Here is a 17,717-nt window from a genome sequence, read left to right on the forward strand (position 1 = left end):
CCGTGGACTTCTTCGAGGACGTTCTTTGTTTCTGAGGTCGGGACGCACCTAAGGAGGGGATTTGAGAATCCTCTTCTGTATAATACGTCGTGAATTAGCGTATAATTCTGGGCGTCTTTCGTGAGTCTTTTAGCTTCCTTTCTTTCGGCGGGAAGAGTTCCTGACTTCAGGTAGTTGAGTATGGGGGTCATTGATGAGCGGATAATTTGTATGCTTTTTGGCATTGTTTTTAGTATGTTTTTAGTATCTTTTAGTTAGTTTTTAGTATATTTTTATTAGTTTTTAATTAAAATTCACTTTTCTGGACTTTACTATGAGTTTGTGTGTTTTTCTGTGATTTCAGGTATTTTCTGACTGAAATTGAGGGTCCTGAGCAAAAATCTGATCCAGAGACTGAAAAGGACTGCAGATGCTGTTGGATTCTGACCTCCCTGCACTCAAAGTGGATTTTCTGGAGCTACAGAAGCCCAATTGGCGCGCTCTCAACGGCATTGGAAAGTAGACATCCTGGGCTTTCCAGCAATATATAATAGTCCATACTTTGTCCAAGATTTGATGGCCCAAACCCGCGTAGCAATCCGGCCTCAGAAATTCCAGCGTTAAACGCCGGAACTGGAATAAAAGTTGGAGTTAAACGCCCAAACTGGCATGAGAACTGGCGTTTAACTCCAGAAAAGGTCTCTACACGAATTTCCTTCATTGCTCAGCCCAAGCACACACCAAGTGGGCCAGGAAGTGGATTTTTCTGTCATTTACTCATTTCTGTAAACCTTAGGATACTAGTTTACTACTTATAGGACCTTTTTACATTGTAATCAGAACCTTATGACCTCATAACATTTTGTACACGTTCTTTCCACAGTATGAGCCTCTAAACCCCATGGTTGGGGGTGAGGAGCTCTGCTGTGTCTTGATGGATTAATGCAATTACTACTGTTTCTTATTCAATCATGCTTGCTTCCATTCTAAGATAACACTTGTTCTTAATCCGGATGAATGTGATGATCCGTGACAATCATCATCATTCTCAACCATGAACACGTGCCTGACAACCACCTCTGTTCTAGCTTAGATTGAGTAGTTATCTCTTGGGTTCTTTAATCGGAATCTTCGTGGTATAGGCAGGACCTGATGGCAGCATTCAAGAGAATCCGGAAGGTCTAAACCTTGTCTGTGGTATTCTGAGTAGGATTCAATGATTGAATGACTGTGACGTGCTTCAAACCTGTAACCTACTGGGCGTTAGTGACAGACGCAAAAGAGTGATTCTATTCCGGTAGGGGAGGGAACCAAACCGGTGATTGGCAGCACTGTGACAGAGTGTGTGCATTAGCTTTCACTGCGCGGATGGGAGGTAGCTGCTGACAACAGTGAGACCCTACACGAGCTTGCCATGGAAGGAGAAATGCGTGTTTGATGAAGAAGATAGTAGGAAAGCAGAGATTCGGAAGATGGAGCATCTCCAAACCTCAACCCATTCTCCATTACTGCAGTACAAGTAACCATTACATGTTCTTTTGCTTCTTACAATCAATCCTGATAATTTCTGATATCCTGACTAAGATTTACAAGATAACCATAGCTTGCTTCAAGCCGACAATCTCCGTGGGATCGACCCTTGCTCACGCAAGGTATTACTTGGACGACCCAGTGCACTTGCTGGTTAGTTGTGCGGGATTGCAAAAGTGTTATTGCAATTTCGTGCACAAAGTTTTTGGCGCCGTTGCCGGGGATTGTTCGAGTTTGGACAACTGACGGCTTATCTTGTTGCTTAGATTAGGACTGTTTTATTTTTGTTGGTTTAGAGTCTTTTAGTTGAAGTCTAGTTTCATATTTTAGGTTTGGTGTCTTTTTGCATGCTTTTGTTTTTTTCTTCTAGTTTTCGAAATTGCATGTTCTTAGTCCCTTTTTGATTCATAAAAATTCTAAGTTTGGTGTCCTCTTTGTGTTTTTCCTTTAAAATTTTCGAAAAATTTAGTGTTTGATTTTCTAAAAATTTTAAGTTTGGTGTCTTTTGTGTTTTTCTCTTTCCTCTTTTTAAAAATCAAATCTCTTTCATAAAAATTTTTCAATCATATCTTCTTAATTGCTGTTTTCAAAATCTTTTTTTTTACTAATTGATTCAGTTCTCAATTTGCTTTGATCTTATTTTATTTTTAAATTTTCGAATTTTATTTTATTTTCTTCTTATTTTATTTTATTATATTTTGATTTTTTCGGTTATTTCAAAAAAAAATAAAAAAATAAAAATAAACAAAATTTATCTCTTTGCAATCATTCTCATTTCCCTTTTGTCCATTATGGACTTAAGTGGAATTAATCAGTCCAAGAGGACTCTGGGGTCTTATGCTAACCCCATTACAGCTGCATATGGGAGTAGCATCTGTATACCTCCCATCAAAGCAAGCAGCTTTGAGCTAAATCCTCAACTCATTATCATAGTGCAGCAAAATTGCCAGTATTCCGGTCTTCCACAGGAAGAACCTACTGAGTTTCTGGCACAGTTCTTACAAATTGCTGACACAGTACATGATAAAGAGGTAGATCAGGATGTCTACAGACTATTACTGTTTCCATTTGCTGTAAAAGATCAAGCTAAAAGGTGGTTGAATAACCAACCTACAGCAAGCATAAAGACATGGAAACAGTTATCAGACAAATTCCTGAATCATTTCTACCCTCCAAAGAGGATGACACAGCTAAGGCTGGACATCCAAGGCTTTAAACAAGAGGATAATGAATCCCTTTATAATGCCTGGGAGAGGTATAGAGGTATGCTTAGAAAATGCCCCTCTGAAATGTTTTCAGAGTGGGTACAGTTAGACATCTTCTACTATGGGCTCACAGAAAAAGCTCAGATGTCTTTAGACCACTCAGCTGGTGGATCTATACACATGAGGAAGACAATTGAAGAAGCTCAAGAGCTTATAGACACTGTTGCTAGAAACCAATACTTATATTCTAGCAAGGAATTCGTTCCACAAGAAGAGGTCATGGCAGTAGTCACTGATCCTGATCCTCAAGAACAGATGAATGAGCTTAATCAACAATTGCTCCTGATGACAGAACAGTTAGCAGAATTTAAAGAAATGCTCCATGATACTAAGGTTGCTAACAAGAGCATAGAACTGCAGTTGAATCAAGCAAAACAGCAAATATCTAAACAAATAACAGAAGAATGTCAAGCAGTTCAACTGAGGAGTGGGAAAACACTGAATGCCACTGCTCAAAAGAGCAAGAAGTCAATTAAGGAACAGTTGACAGAGGATGACCAAGCCACTGTTCAAAATCCCTCTGAGGACAGTAAGAGCCCAGAGAGGAATATTATTGGCGTTCAAACGCCAGAAAGGGAAGGAAAGTTGGCGTTAAACGCCCATTCCTTACCCAATACTGGCGTTCAAACGCCAGAACAGGGAGGAAAGCTGGCGTTAAACGCCCATTCCCTGCCCAGTTCTGGCGTTCAAACGCTAGAAAAGGGGGAGAAGTTGGCGTTTAACGCCCAAACTTCATCCACTCCTGGCGTTCAAACGCCCAAGGAGAATCAGACACCTGAGAGTGCTGACAGTAATCCCTCTAACAAGGCTTCTTCAACCACTTCTATAAGGAATAAACCTGCAGCATCTAAGGTTGAAGAATATCAAGCCAAGATGCCTTATCCTCAGAAACTCCGCAAAGCGGAAATGGATAAGCAATTTGCCCGCTTTGCAGACTATTTAAGGACTCTTGAAATAAAGATTCCTTTTGCAGAGGCACTTGAGCAAATACCTTCTTATGCTAAGTTCATGAAAGAGATCTTAAGTCATAAGAAGGATTGGAGAGAAACTGAAAAAGTATTTCTCACTGAAGAATGCAGTGCAGTCATTCTAAAAAGCTTACCAGAAAAGCTTCAAGATCCTGGAAGCTTTCTGATACCATGCACATTGGAAGGCACTTACACCAAGGTAGCCTTATGTGATCTTGGGGCAAGTATTAATTTAATACCTGCATCCACCATCAGAAAGCTTGGGTTGATTGGAGAAGTCAAACCAACCAGGATATGCCTCCAACTTGCTGATGGCTCCATTAAACACCCATCAGGCATAATAGAGGACATGATTGTCAAGGTTGGGCCATTTGCCTTTCCAACTGACTTTGTGGTGCTGGAAATGGAGGAGCACAAAAGTGCAACTCTCATTCTAGGAAGACCTTTCCTAGCAACTGGACGAACTCTCATTGATGTACAAAAAGGGGAAGTAACCTTGAGAGTCAATGAGGATGAGTTCAAGTTGAATGCTGTAAAAGCAATGCAGCATCCAGACACACCAGAGGACTGCATGGACGCTGACATTATTGACTCTCTGGTAGAAGAGATCAATATGGCTGAAAGCCTAGAATCAGAGCTTGAGGACATCTTCAAAGATGCTCCAACTGATCAGGAAGAGCCAGAGGAGGCAAAGGAATTTTCAAAAATTCCTCAGGAGGAGGATAAGCCTCCTAAGCCTGAACTCAAACCATTACCACCATCCCTGAAATATGCATTTCTGGGAGAGGGTGAAACTTTTCCAGTAATTATAAGCTCTGCCTTAAATTCACAGGAAGAGGAAGCACTGATTAAAGTGCTAAGGACACACAAGACAGCTCTTGGGTGGTCCATAAGTGATCTCAAGGGCATTAGCCCAGCCAGATGCATGCACAAGATCCTATTGGAGGATAATGCCAAACCAGTGGTTCAACCACAGAGGAGGCTAAATCCTGCCATGAAGGAGGTGGTGCAGAAAGAGGTCACTAAATTACTAGAGGCTGGGATTATTTATCCTATTTCTGATAGCCCCTGGGTGAGCCCTGTCCAAGTTGTTCCCAAAAAGGGAGGCATGACAGTGGTTCATAATGAAAAAAATGAACTGGTTCCTACAAGAACAGTCACAGGGTGGCGCATGTGTATTGACTACAGAAGACTCAATATAGCCACCAGAAAGGATCATTTTCCTTTACCATTCATAGACCAAATGCTAGAAAGACTAGCTGGCCATGACTATTACTGCTTTTTGGATGGCTACTCAGGCTACAACCAAATTGCAGTAGATCCTCAAGACCAAGAGAAAACAGCATTCACATGCCCTTCTGGCGTGTTTGCCTATAGGAGAATGCCTTTTGGTCTGTGCAATGCACCTGCAACCTTTCAGAGGTGCATGCTCTCTATCTTCTCAGATATGGTAGAGAAATTTCTGGAAGTCTTCATGGATGACTTCTCAGTGTATGGAGACTCATTTAGCTCCTGTCTTAACCACCTATCACTTGTCCTGAAAAGATGCCAAGAGACTAACCTGGTTTTAAACTGGGAGAAATGTCACTTTATGGTGACTGAAGGAATTGTCCTTGGGCACAAAATTTCAAGCAGGGGAATAGAGGTGGATAAGGCAAAGGTGGAGGTAATTGAAAAATTACCACCACCTGCCAATGTTAAGGCAATCAGAAGCTTTCTGGGGCATGCAGGATTCTACAGAAGGTTTATTAAGGACTTTTCGAAAATTGCTAAACCTCTGAGTAACCTGTTAGCTGCTGACACACCATTTGTGTTTGACACACAGTGTTTGCAGGCATTTGAGACCCTGAAAGCTAAACTGGTCACAGCACCAGTCATCTCTGCACCAGATTGGGCATTACCATTTGAATTAATGTGTGATGCCAGTGATCATGCCATTGGTGCAGTGTTGGGACAGAGGCATAACAAACTTCTGCATGTCATTTATTATGCTAGCCGTGTTCTAAATGATGCACAGAAGAATTACACAACCACAGAAAAAGAGTTACTTGCAGTGGTCTATGCCATTGACAAGTTTAGATCCTACTTAGTGGGATCAAAAGTGATTGTGTACACTGACCATGCTGCTCTTAAATACTTACTCACAAAGCAGGATTCAAAACCCAGGCTTATCAGATGGGTGTTGCTTCTGCAAGAGTTTGATATAGAAATAAGAGACAGAAAAGGGACAGAGAACCAAGTAGCTGATCATCTATCCAGAATAGAGCCAGTAGCTGGGGCGTCCCTCCCTTCTACTGAGATCTCTGAGACCTTCCCAGATGAGCAACTCTTTGCCATTCAGGAAGCTCCATGGTTTGCAGATATTGCAAACTATAAAGCTGTGAGGTTCATACCCAAAGAGTACAGTTATGTGCAAAGAAAGAAACTAATTTCAGATGCCAAGTACTACCTTTGGGATGAACCATATCTCTTTAAGAGATGTGCTGACGGAGTGATCCGCAGGTGTGTACCCAGAGAAGAAGCACGAAGGATCCTATGGCACTGCCATGGATCACAGTATGGAGGACATTTTGGAAGTGAGCGAACAGCCACTAAAGTTCTCCAGTGCGGCTTCTACTGGCCTACTCTCTATAAAGATTCCCGAGAGTTTGTGCGTAACTGTGACAGTTGCCAAAGAGCTGGTAACCTGCCTCATGGATATGCCATGCCTCAACAAGGGATATTAGAGATAGAGCTGTTTGATGTATGGGGAATTGACTTCATGGGGCCATTCCCACCATCATACTCAAACACCTACATTCTGGTGGCAGTGGACTATGTATCTAAGTGGGTAGAAGCAATTGCTACACCCACTAATGATACCAAGACCGTGCTGAAATTCCTCCAGAAGAACATTTTCAGCAGGTTTGGCGTCCCCAGAGTGCTAATCAGTGATGGGGGCACTCATTTCTGCAATAAACAGCTATACTCTGCTATGGTTAGATATGGAATCAGCCATAAAGTGGCAACTCCGTATCATCCACAGACAAATGGGCAAGCTGAAGTCTCTAACAGAGAGCTAAAAAGAATCCTGGAACGGACTGTAATGTCCCGAAGAAAGGATTGGGCAAAGAGCTTGGATGATGCTCTGTGGGCATACAGAACAGCATTCAAGACTCCTATAGGGACCTCCCCATACCAACTGGTGTATGGGAAGGCCTGTCATTTGCCAGTGGAACTGGAACATAAAGCCTACTGGGCAACCAGATTCCTGAACATGGATGCACAGTTAGCTGGTGAAAAAAGATTGCTCCAGCTAAATGAGCTAGAGGAGTTCAGACTCAATGCCTTTGAAAATGCTAAGATCTATAAGGAAAAGGCAAAGAAGTGGCATGACAAGAGATTGTCAACCAGAGTCTTTGAGCCAGGACAAAAAGTTCTGCTCTTCAACTCTAGGCTCAGACTGTTTCCAGGAAAACTCAAATCCCGTTGGAGGGGTCCATATGTGATTACAGGAGTGTCACCATATGGATATGTTGAGCTTCAGGATATTGATTCTGACAGGAAGTTCATTGTTAATGGACAGAGAATCAAGCATTATCTTGAAGGAAATTTTGAGCAGGAATGCTCAAAACTGAGGCTTGAGTGATTCTCAGCAGAAGTCCAGCTAAAGACAGTAAAGAAGCGCTTACTGGGAGGCAACCCAGTCATTAGGAAGTTGTATGATTAGTTCTTACAGAGGCAAGTATCAAAAATGAAGGAATTCACAGAGTTACAGAAGGATTCAGCTCAAAAAGCAGAGAAAATGAGCTTACTGGCGAAAAAACGCCAGTAAGGGGCATTTTGGGCGTTAAACGCCAGAATGGGCACCATTCTGGGCGTTTAACGCCAGTAATGGTACCATTCTGGGCGTTAAACGCCAGAATGGGCACCATTCTGGGCGTTTAACGCCAGGTGTGCAGCATCACTGGGCGTTCAGAAAAACACCCAGTGAGGAAGGTTTTTTGGCGTTTAACGCCAGCCAGGGTACCTGGCTGGGCGTTAAACGCCCAAAAAGGGTGCCAAGTGGGCGTTAAACGCTAGAATGGGTACCATTCTGGGCGTTTAACGCCAGAAAGGTGGGGGGACCACAATTTTGTTTTCAAATCAGATTTTTTTCAAACTTTCCTTTTCTCACCCATACTTTTCTACAAAATCACACTTCAATCATTCATCACTCACTTTCAAATCTTCAAAAATCAAAACCATTTTTAAATCTATTTCAAAATAATCTCAAATCTTCTTCAAAAACTCACCCTTTTCTCAAATATTTTTCATATCTTTTCAAATTTCCTTTCAAATCTCTCTTTTGTTTTCGAAATTCTCCTCCCCCCACTCTATAAATGAACGTTCCTCACCCCTCCTTCCTCACACCATTCGAATTTCCTCTCTCTCTCTCCCTCTCTTCTCTTCTTTCTTTTCTTTTTGCTTGAGGACAAGCAAAACCTCTAAGTTTGGTGTGCTTTTCCGTGATCACTAAGCCAAGATTCATCAATATCATGGCTCCCAAGGGAAAACAAACCAACTCAAGAGGAAAGAAAGAGACTAATCCAAAGAATCTTTGGAATGAAGAGAAGTTCTTAACCAAAGAACATGAAGACCATTATCACAAAATAATGGGTCTGAGGTCAGTGATCCCGGAAGTTAAATTTGATCTGAAAGAAGATGAATATCCGGAGATCCAAGAGCAAATTCGAAACAGAGGTTGGGAAGTTCTGACCAATCCTGAGACAAAGGTTGGAAGGAACATGGTTCAGAAATTCTATTCAAATCTGTGGCTAACAGATAAGCAAAGAATGACTGGAACTGCCTACCATACCCATAGAACCATGGTCAGAGGGAAAGTTATATACTTCCATCTGGACAAAATAAGAGAAATCTTCAAGTTGCCTCAACTACAAGATGATCCTGATTCCTTTAATAGGAGGATGGTGAGAGTAGATAAGGGGTTGGATCAAGTTCTAGAGGACATATGCCTCCCTGGAACTAAGTGGATAACCAATTCTAAGGGTGTCCCAAACCAACTCAAGAGGGGAGACCTCAAACCAATTGCAAGAGGTTGGCTAGACTTTATTGGGCGTTTCATATTGCCCACTAGCAACCGTTCTGAGGTCACCATCAAGAGAGCAGTGATGATTCACTGCATTATGCTTGGAAAAGCAGTGGAGGTGCATCATGTGATTGCTTGTGAGATCTACACAATTGCAAATAAGAATTCCACTGAAGCCAAATTGGCCTACCCAAGCTTGATCTCCTTGCTCTGTAAAGAGGCTGGGGTAAAGATGGGAGTAGATGAGTTCATACCCATTGAACATCCAATCACCAAGAAGTCAATGGAAGGACAAGTGCAAGACAACTCTATCAAGAGGAGGGCGCGTGAGTTCCTCCCTGAATTCCCTGAAATTGGCTACTGGGCCAGCCTAGAAGCATCCATCAACAAGCTGCAAGAGACTATGGAGCAACTGAAGGAAGAACAGCAGAATCAGAACTGCATGATCTGCAAATTGCTGAAGGAACAAGAGAACCAGGGGCGTGAAATCAAAGAACTGAAGCGCCAAAAGCTCTCCTCTTAAGCTGAGAGAGCATCCACTTCTCAAAATCAAGGTTGTTGAGTCCTAACTCTGTGAAACCTCTATCATTAGGAGCCTCTGTTTTTCGTTTTTTTTTCCTTTATTTTTAGTCTCATCTTATATCTATATTTGAGTCTTGTTCTTAATTAATAAAATTAATAAAGTTTATGCCTTAAAGCTATGAATGTCCTATGAATCCATCACCTCTCTTAAAAGAAAAAATGCTTTAATCACAAAAGAACAAGAAGTACAGGGTTTCGAAATTTATCTCTGAAACTAGTTGAATTAGTTTGATGTGGTGACAATACTTTTTGTTTTCTGAATGAATGCTTGAACAGTGCATATGTCTTTTGAATTTGTTGTTTTAAGAATGTTAAAATTGTTGGCTCTTGAAAGAATGAGGAGAAAGAGAACTGTTATTGAGGATCTGAAAAATCATCAAATTGATTCTTGAAGCAAGAAAAGCAGTGAAAAAAAAATATTTCGAAAAAAAAAAAATTTCGAAAAAAAAAAAAAGAGAGAAGGAAATAAAGTTGTGATCCAAGGCAACAAGAGTGTGCTTAAGAACCCTGGACACCTCTAATTGGGGACTTTAGCAAAGCTGAGTCACAATCTAAGAAGGTTCACCCAATTATGTGTCTGTGGCATGTATGTATCCGGTGGTAATACTGGAAGACAGAGTGCTTTGGGCCACAGCCAAGACTCATACACTAGCTATGTTCAAGAATCAATATACTTAACTAGGAGAATCAATAACACTATCTGAGTTCTAAGTTCTTATAGATGCCAATCATTCTGAACTTCAAAGGATAGAGTGAGATGCCAAAACTGTTCGGAGGCAAAAAGCTACTAGTCCCGCTCATCTAATTGGAACTATGTTTCTTTGATATTTTGGAGTCTATAGTATATTCTCTTCTTTTATCCTATTTTGATTTTCAGTTGCTTGGGGACAAGCAACAATTTAAGTTTGGTGTTGTGATGAGCGGATAATTTGTATGCTTTTTGGCATTGTTTTTAGTATGTTTTTAGTATCTTTTAGTTAGTTTTTAGTATTTTTATTAGTTTTTAATTAAAATTCACTTTTCTGGACTTTACTATGAGTTTGTGTGTTTTTCTGTGATTTCAGGTATTTTCTGACTGAAATTGAGGGTCCTGAGCAAAAATCTGATCCAGAGACTGAAAAGGACTGCAGATGCTGTTGGATTCTGACCTCCCTGCACTCAAAGTGGATTTTCTGGAGCTACAGAAGCCCAATTGGCGCGCTCTCAACGGCATTGGAAAGTAGACATCCTGGGCTTTCCAGCAATATATAATAGTCCATACTTTGTCCAAGATTTGATGGCCCAAACCCGCGTAGCAATCCGGCCTCAGAAATTCCAGCGTTAAACGCCGGAACTGGAATAAAAGTTGGAGTTAAACGCCCAAACTGGCATGAGAACTGGCGTTTAACTCCAGAAAAGGTCTCTACACGAATTTCCTTCATTGCTCAGCCCAAGCACACACCAAGTGGGCCAGGAAGTGGATTTTTCTGTCATTTACTCATTTCTGTAAACCTTAGGATACTAGTTTACTACTTATAGGACCTTTTTACATTGTAATCAGAACCTTATGACCTCATAACATTTTGTACACGTTCTTTCCACAGTATGAGCCTCTAAACCCCATGGTTGGGGGTGAGGAGCTCTGCTGTGTCTTGATGGATTAATGCAATTACTACTGTTTCTTATTCAATCATGCTTGCTTCCATTCTAAGATAACACTTGTTCTTAATCCGGATGAATGTGATGATCCGTGACAATCATCATCATTCTCAACCATGAACACGTGCCTGACAACCACCTCTGTTCTAGCTTAGATTGAGTAGTTATCTCTTGGGTTCTTTAATCGGAATCTTCGTGGTATAGGCAGGACCTGATGGCAGCATTCAAGAGAATCCGGAAGGTCTAAACCTTGTCTGTGGTATTCTGAGTAGGATTCAATGATTGAATGACTGTGACGTGCTTCAAACCTGTAACCTACTGGGCGTTAGTGACAGACGCAAAAGAGTGATTCTATTCCGGTAGGGGAGGGAACCAAACCGGTGATTGGCAGCACTGTGACAGAGTGTGTGCATTAGCTTTCACTGCGCGGATGGGAGGTAGCTGCTGACAACAGTGAGACCCTACACGAGCTTGCCATGGAAGGAGACATGCGTGTTTGATGAAGAAGATAGTAGGAAAGCAGAGATTCGGAAGATGGAGCATCTCCAAACCTCAACCCATTCTCCATTACTGCAGTACAAGTAACCATTACATGTTCTTTTGCTTCTTACAATCAATCCTGATAATTTCTGATATCCTGACTAAGATTTACAAGATAACCATAGCTTGCTTCAAGCCGACAATCTCCGTGGGATCGACCCTTGCTCACACAAGGTATTACTTGGACGACCCAGTGCACTTGCTGGTTAGTTGTGCGGGATTGCAAAAGTGTTATTGCAATTTCGTGCACCAGTCATCCATCCTTGCTGTTGGCTGGATATATTCAGCGTTTCTTCCCCTCTTAGCACGGAGGGAGATTGTAAGGTTTCCTGGAGGAGACTTCTGTTGTTGCCTCCGGGCTTGGTGCTGGCGAGCTTTGAGAGGGCGTCTGCCCGGGCGTTTTGTTCCCGAGGTATGTGTCGGATCTGTATTTCTGAAAAGTGGCATAATTGTGCCTGTGTTTGGTCCAGGTATTTCTTCATAGTTGGGTCTTTGGCCTGGTAGCTTCCATTTACTTGTGATGTGACGACCTGGGAGTCACTGAAGATCGTGATTTTCTGGGCTCCGACCTCTTCGGCTAGCTTTAGACCTGCTAGTAGGGCCTCGTATTCGGCTTGGTTGTTTGAAGCTTGGAACTCGAATTTTAGGGATAGTTCTATCCGCGTTCCTTGGTCGCTTTCGAGTATAACCCCGGCTCCGCTTCCTGTTTTGTTTGAGGACCCGTCGACATACAGGTTCAATGAGAGTGGGGTTCCAGGGGTTTCAGTGTATTCTGCGATGAAGTCGGCTAGATACTGAGATTTTATGGCAGTCCGGGCTTCATAGTGGAGGTCGAACTCGGACAGTTCCACTGCCCATTGTAGTATTCGTCCTGCCAGGTCTGTTTTTTGCAGGATGTGTCTCATGGGTTGGTTTGTCCGGACTTTGATGGTGTGGGCTTGAAAGTAGGGACGGAGCCTCCGAGCTGTGAACACTAGGGCGTAGGTGAATTTTTCTATCTTCTGATAGTTTAATTCGGCCCCTTGTAGTGCTTTGCTTACAAAGTATATGGGGCGTTGTCCTTGGTCATTTTCTCGTATTAACGCAGAAGCGACTGCTCGATTTCCAACCGAGAGGTATAGTACGAGTTCTTCTCCTTTTAGAGGTCGGGTTAGGATTGGTGGCTGCCCGAGGAATTCCTTGAATTCTTGGAAGGCTTTTTCGCACTCCGGGGTCCACGAGAAGGGTTTCCCTTTCTTTAGGAGCGAGTAGAGAGGTAGTGATTTTATCGCTGATCCTGCCAAGAATCTTGATAGGGCGGCTAGCCTTCCATTCAGTTGTTGTACTTCTTTGACACACGTCGGGCTCTTCATATTGAGTATTGCTTGGCATTTGTCCGGGTTTGCTTCGATGCCCCTTTGAGTCAGCATAAAGCCTAAGAATTTTCCGGCTTCTGCGGCGAAGGTGCACTTTGTCGGGTTAAGTCTCATGTTGTGTTTTCTGAGGGTGCCGAAGATACTGGTGAGGTCGGTCAGCAAGTTTCTGTCTTCTTGTGTTTTTACCAGCATGTCGTCGACGTACACTTCCAGCTGTAGTCCGATGTGCTCTGAGAACACTTTGTTCATTAGCCTCTGGTAGGTTGCCCCTGTGTTCTTCAGCCCAAAGGGCATTACTACGTAGCAGTAGTTTGCTCTTGGGGTTATGAACGAGGTTTTTTCTTGGTCGGGTTCGTACATCGGGATTTGATTGTATCCTGAGTATGCGTCCATGAAGGAGAGATATCTGTAGCCTGAGGCTGCGTCTACTAAGGTGTCGATGCTTGGTAGTGGGTATGGGTCTTTGGGACAGGCTTTGTTGAGATCCGTGTAATCGACGCACATCCTCCATTTTCCGTTCGGCTTTTTTACCAGGACCACGTTTGCGAGCCATAGGGGGTATTTCACTTCCCTAATGAACCCTGCATCTAGTAGTGCTTGTACCTGTTCTTCTATCGCTTGCATGCGCTCGGGTCCGAGCTTCCGGCGTCTTTGTTGGACCGGTCTGGATCCCGGGTATACTGATAGCTTATGGCACATCAGGTCGGGGCTTATGCCTGGCATGTCGGAGGCTTTCCAGGCGAAGAGGTCGGAGTTCTCCTTTAAGAGGGTTATGAGTCCCTCTTTTAGGCCTGCTTTGAGGTTTGCTCCTATGTTTGTTATTTTTTCAGGTGTGTTTCCAATCTGGACTTTTTCGGTTTCTCCCTCTGGTTGCGGCCGAAGATCTTCTCGGGCTTGAACTCGTCCGAGTTCTATTGTGTTGATCTCCTTCCCTTTTAGGCTCAGGCTTTCGTTGTAGCATCGCCGTGCTAGTTTTTGGTCGCCTTTTAGGGTAGCTATTCCTTTTGTGGTAGGGAATTTCATACAGAGGTGTGGGGTTGAGACTATAGCTGCCAGTCTGTTTAGGGTTGGTCGCCCGATGAGGGCATTGTATGCTGAAGTGACGTCGACTACAATGTAGTCGATGCTCAACGTTTTAGATTGCTCGCCTCTTCCAAAGGTAGTGTGTAGCGAGATGTATCCTAAGGGACGGATCGGGGTGTCCCCTAGCCCAAATAGGTCGGTGGGATAGGCTTTTAGCTCTTTTTCTTCAAGTCCGAGCTTGTCGAAGGCTGTTTTAAACAAGATATCTGCTGAGCTTCCCTGGTCAATCAGGGTTCGATGTAAGTTGGCGTTTGCTAGGATAATGGTGATTACCATTGGATCGTCGTGCCCGGGTATTATCCCTTGGGCATCTTCTCGGGTAAATGAGATAGTAGGTAATTCGGGCAGGGGACTGTCTTCTCGGACATGATAGACTTCTTTGAGGTGTCTTTTTCGTGAGGATCTGGATGTTCCTCCGCCTGCAAATCCTCCATTTATCATATGTACGTGCCTTTCAGGGGTTCGCAGGGTTTGTTCGGCCCGACCTTCGTTATCTCCCCGCCTTCTCTTCCTGGTCTCTTCTCCTTTCTCTGCTATGTATCTGTCGAGTTTTACTTCTCTGGCTAGCTTTTCTATAACATTTTTTAGGTCGTAGCAGTCGTTAGTAGGATGACCGTAGAGTTTGTGATATTCACAGTACTCGGACCGATCTCTCCCCGCTCTCTTGTGTTTTAGAGGTCGGGGTGGGGGGATCTTTTCGGTGTGGCATACTTCTCTGTAGACGTCTACCAGGGAGACTCGGAGGGGGGTGTAGTTGTGGTACTTCCGTGGCTTGTCCGAGTTGGGTTCTTCTTTCTTCTTCTGTTCCCGATCTCGATCTCGGAGTGGGTAGGTTGATTCCTTCCTAGAAGAGTCTCTCAGTTGGGAGGTTTCTTCCATGTTGATATATTTTTCTGCCCGCTCCTGCACTTCGTATAGGGAGGTCGGGTATCGTTTGGATAGGGATTGGCTAAACGGTCCCTCTTTTAGGCCGTTTGCTAGTCCCATGATGGCTGCTTCAGTGGGTAAGTGTTGTATGTCCAGGCAGGCTTTGTTGAATCGCTCCATGTATTCTCGGAGGGTTTCTTGGTTACCTTGTTTGATCCCGAGTAGACTGGGGGCATGTTTCATCTTGTCCCTTTGAATAGAGAACCTTGTTAGGAATTTTTTGGTCAGGTCTTCGAAGCTGGTGATTGATCTTGGTGGCAGGTTGTCGAACCACTTCATGGCTGACTTGGTGAGGGTGGTGGGGAAGGCTTTGCACCGGATCGCGTCGGAGGCGTCGACTAGGTACATTCTACTTCTGAAATTGCTGAGGTGGTGACTTGGATCGGTGGTGCCGTCGTAGAGATCCATATCGGGTGGTTTGAAGTTTCGCGGTACTTTCTCCTTCATGATCTCTTGCGTGAAGGGATCATGGTTGCCTTCGGGGGTGGTGCCGCGTTCTGTCCGGCCTTTCAGGTTGGCCTCTATTTTCCGTAGTTTTTCTTCTAATTCTCTGCGCTTTCGAGTCTCCCTCCTCAGATCTTGTTCAGTTTCTTTCTGTTTCTTTATGTCCTCTTCGAGTCGTTTCAGTCGGTTTTGTTGTGCCTGGACTGCTTCTAGAATTTCCGAGCTCTTTTCTTTTCGGGATTTTGTGGATCTTTGTTTGGGAGTGATGTCTTGGGGTGATTCTGTTTGTTTCCTCCTGGAGTGCGTGGTGATAGAGGGCTGTCCGGACGTTCTCCGGTGTCAATTTCTTCCTCTTGTTCAGGTGCAGCGCGGTCATTGTTGTGAGGGTCGTCCGCCATGGTAGAGGGATGACTTCCAGGTCCCCGGCAACGGCGCCAATGTTCCGAGGGTTACCTGAAACGTGTAGCTCGGTCGTCTGGAGAGGCCCGAGGTGGGGGTCAGGGACCCGAGCTTGATATGTTGAGTGGTTGGTGGTTGTACCTGCAATGACACTCCGATGCTTAAGTTAGCATGGGTCCAAGCAGATAAGTGTAGAATGTGGGATGAATGAAATACCTGGGTGCTCCAGTGTATTTATAGTAGTTGGCCGTGATCTTCCCTGGATAAGATATTCTTATCTTTATCTTATCTTTTGGGAGTTTTATCCCTATCTTTGTGGAACCGCCCTTTCTAGGCCCTTTCGGCCTTTAGGCTTTGGGCTGCGTTCCTTTTGATGGGCCTTCCTTTGCTTGATTGTCCGAGGTCCGACCTTTAGGCGTGGGCCTTAGGGCGAGGTCGGACCTGTTCATGGATTTGCCGAGTTGGAGGAGCCCGGTCAGGGTATGAACAGTACCATTACTGGCGTTAAACGCCCAGAATGGTGCCCATTCTGGCGTTTAACGCCCAAAATGCCCCTTACTGGCGTTTTTTCGCCAGTAAGCTCATTTTCTCTGCTTTTTGAGCTGAATCCTTCTGTAACTCTGTGAATTCCTTCATTTTTGATACTTGCCTCTGTAAGAACTAATCATACACCTTCCTAATGACTGGGTTGCCTCCCAGCAAGCGCTTCTTTACTGTCTTTAGCTGGACTTTCACTGAGAATCACTCAAGTCTCAGTTTTGAGCATTCCTGCTCAAAATTTCCTTCAAGATAGTGTTTGATCCTCTGTCCATTAACAATGAACTTCTTGTCAGAATCAATATCCTGAAGCTCAACATATCCATATGGTGATACTCCTGTAATCACATACGGACCCCTCCACCGGGACTTGAGTTTTCCTGGAAACAGTTTGAGCCTGGAGTTGAAGAGCAGAACTTTCTGTCCTGGCTCAAAGACTCTGGTTGACAATCTCTTGTCATGCCACTTCTTTGCCTTTTCCTTATAAATTTTTGCATTTTCAAAGGCATTGAGTCTGAACTCCTCTAGCTCATTTAGCTGGAGCAGTCTTTTCTCACCAGCTAACTGTGCATCCATGTTGAGGAATCTGGTTGCCCAGTAGGCTTTATGTTCCAGTTCCACAGGCAAATGACAGGCCTTCCCATACACCAATTGGTATGGAGAGGTTCCTATAGGAGTCTTGAATGCTGTTCTGTATGCCCACAGAGCATCATCCAAGCTCTTTGCCCAATCCTTTCTTCGGGCTATTACAGTCCGTTCTAGGATTCTTTTTAGCTCTCTGTTAGAGACTTCAGCTTGCCCATTTGTCTGTGGATGATACGGAGTTGCCACTTTATGGCTGATTCCATATCTAACCATAGCAGAGTATAGCTGTTTATTGCAGAAATGAGTGCCCCCATCACTGATTAGCACTCTGGGGACGCCAAACCTGCTGAAAATGTTTTTCTGGAGGAATTTCAATACGGTTTTGGTATCATTAGTGGGTGTAGCAATTGCTTCTACCCACTTAGATACATAGTCCACTGCCACCAGAATGTAAGTGTTTGAGTATGATGGTGGGAATGGTCCCATGAAATCAATTCCCCATACATCAAACAATTCTATCTGTAATATTCCTTGTTGAGGCATGGCATATCCGTGAGGCAGGTTACCAGCTCTTTGGCAACTGTCACAGTTACGCACAAACTCTCGGGAATCTTTATAGAGAGTAGGCCAGTAGAAGCCGCACTGGAGAACTTTAGTGGCTGTTCGCTCACTTCCAAAATGTCCCCCATACTGTGATCCATGGCAGTGCCATAGGATCCTTTGTGCTTCTTCTCTGGGTACACACCTGCGGATCACTCCGTCAGCACATCTCTTAAAGAGATATGGTTCATCCCAAAGGTAGTATTTGGCATCTGAA

The sequence above is a fragment of the Arachis stenosperma genome, chromosome 9, assembly GCF_014773155.1.
Source record: "Arachis stenosperma cultivar V10309 chromosome 9, arast.V10309.gnm1.PFL2, whole genome shotgun sequence".
NCBI classification, from domain to species: domain Eukaryota; kingdom Viridiplantae; phylum Streptophyta; class Magnoliopsida; order Fabales; family Fabaceae; genus Arachis; species Arachis stenosperma.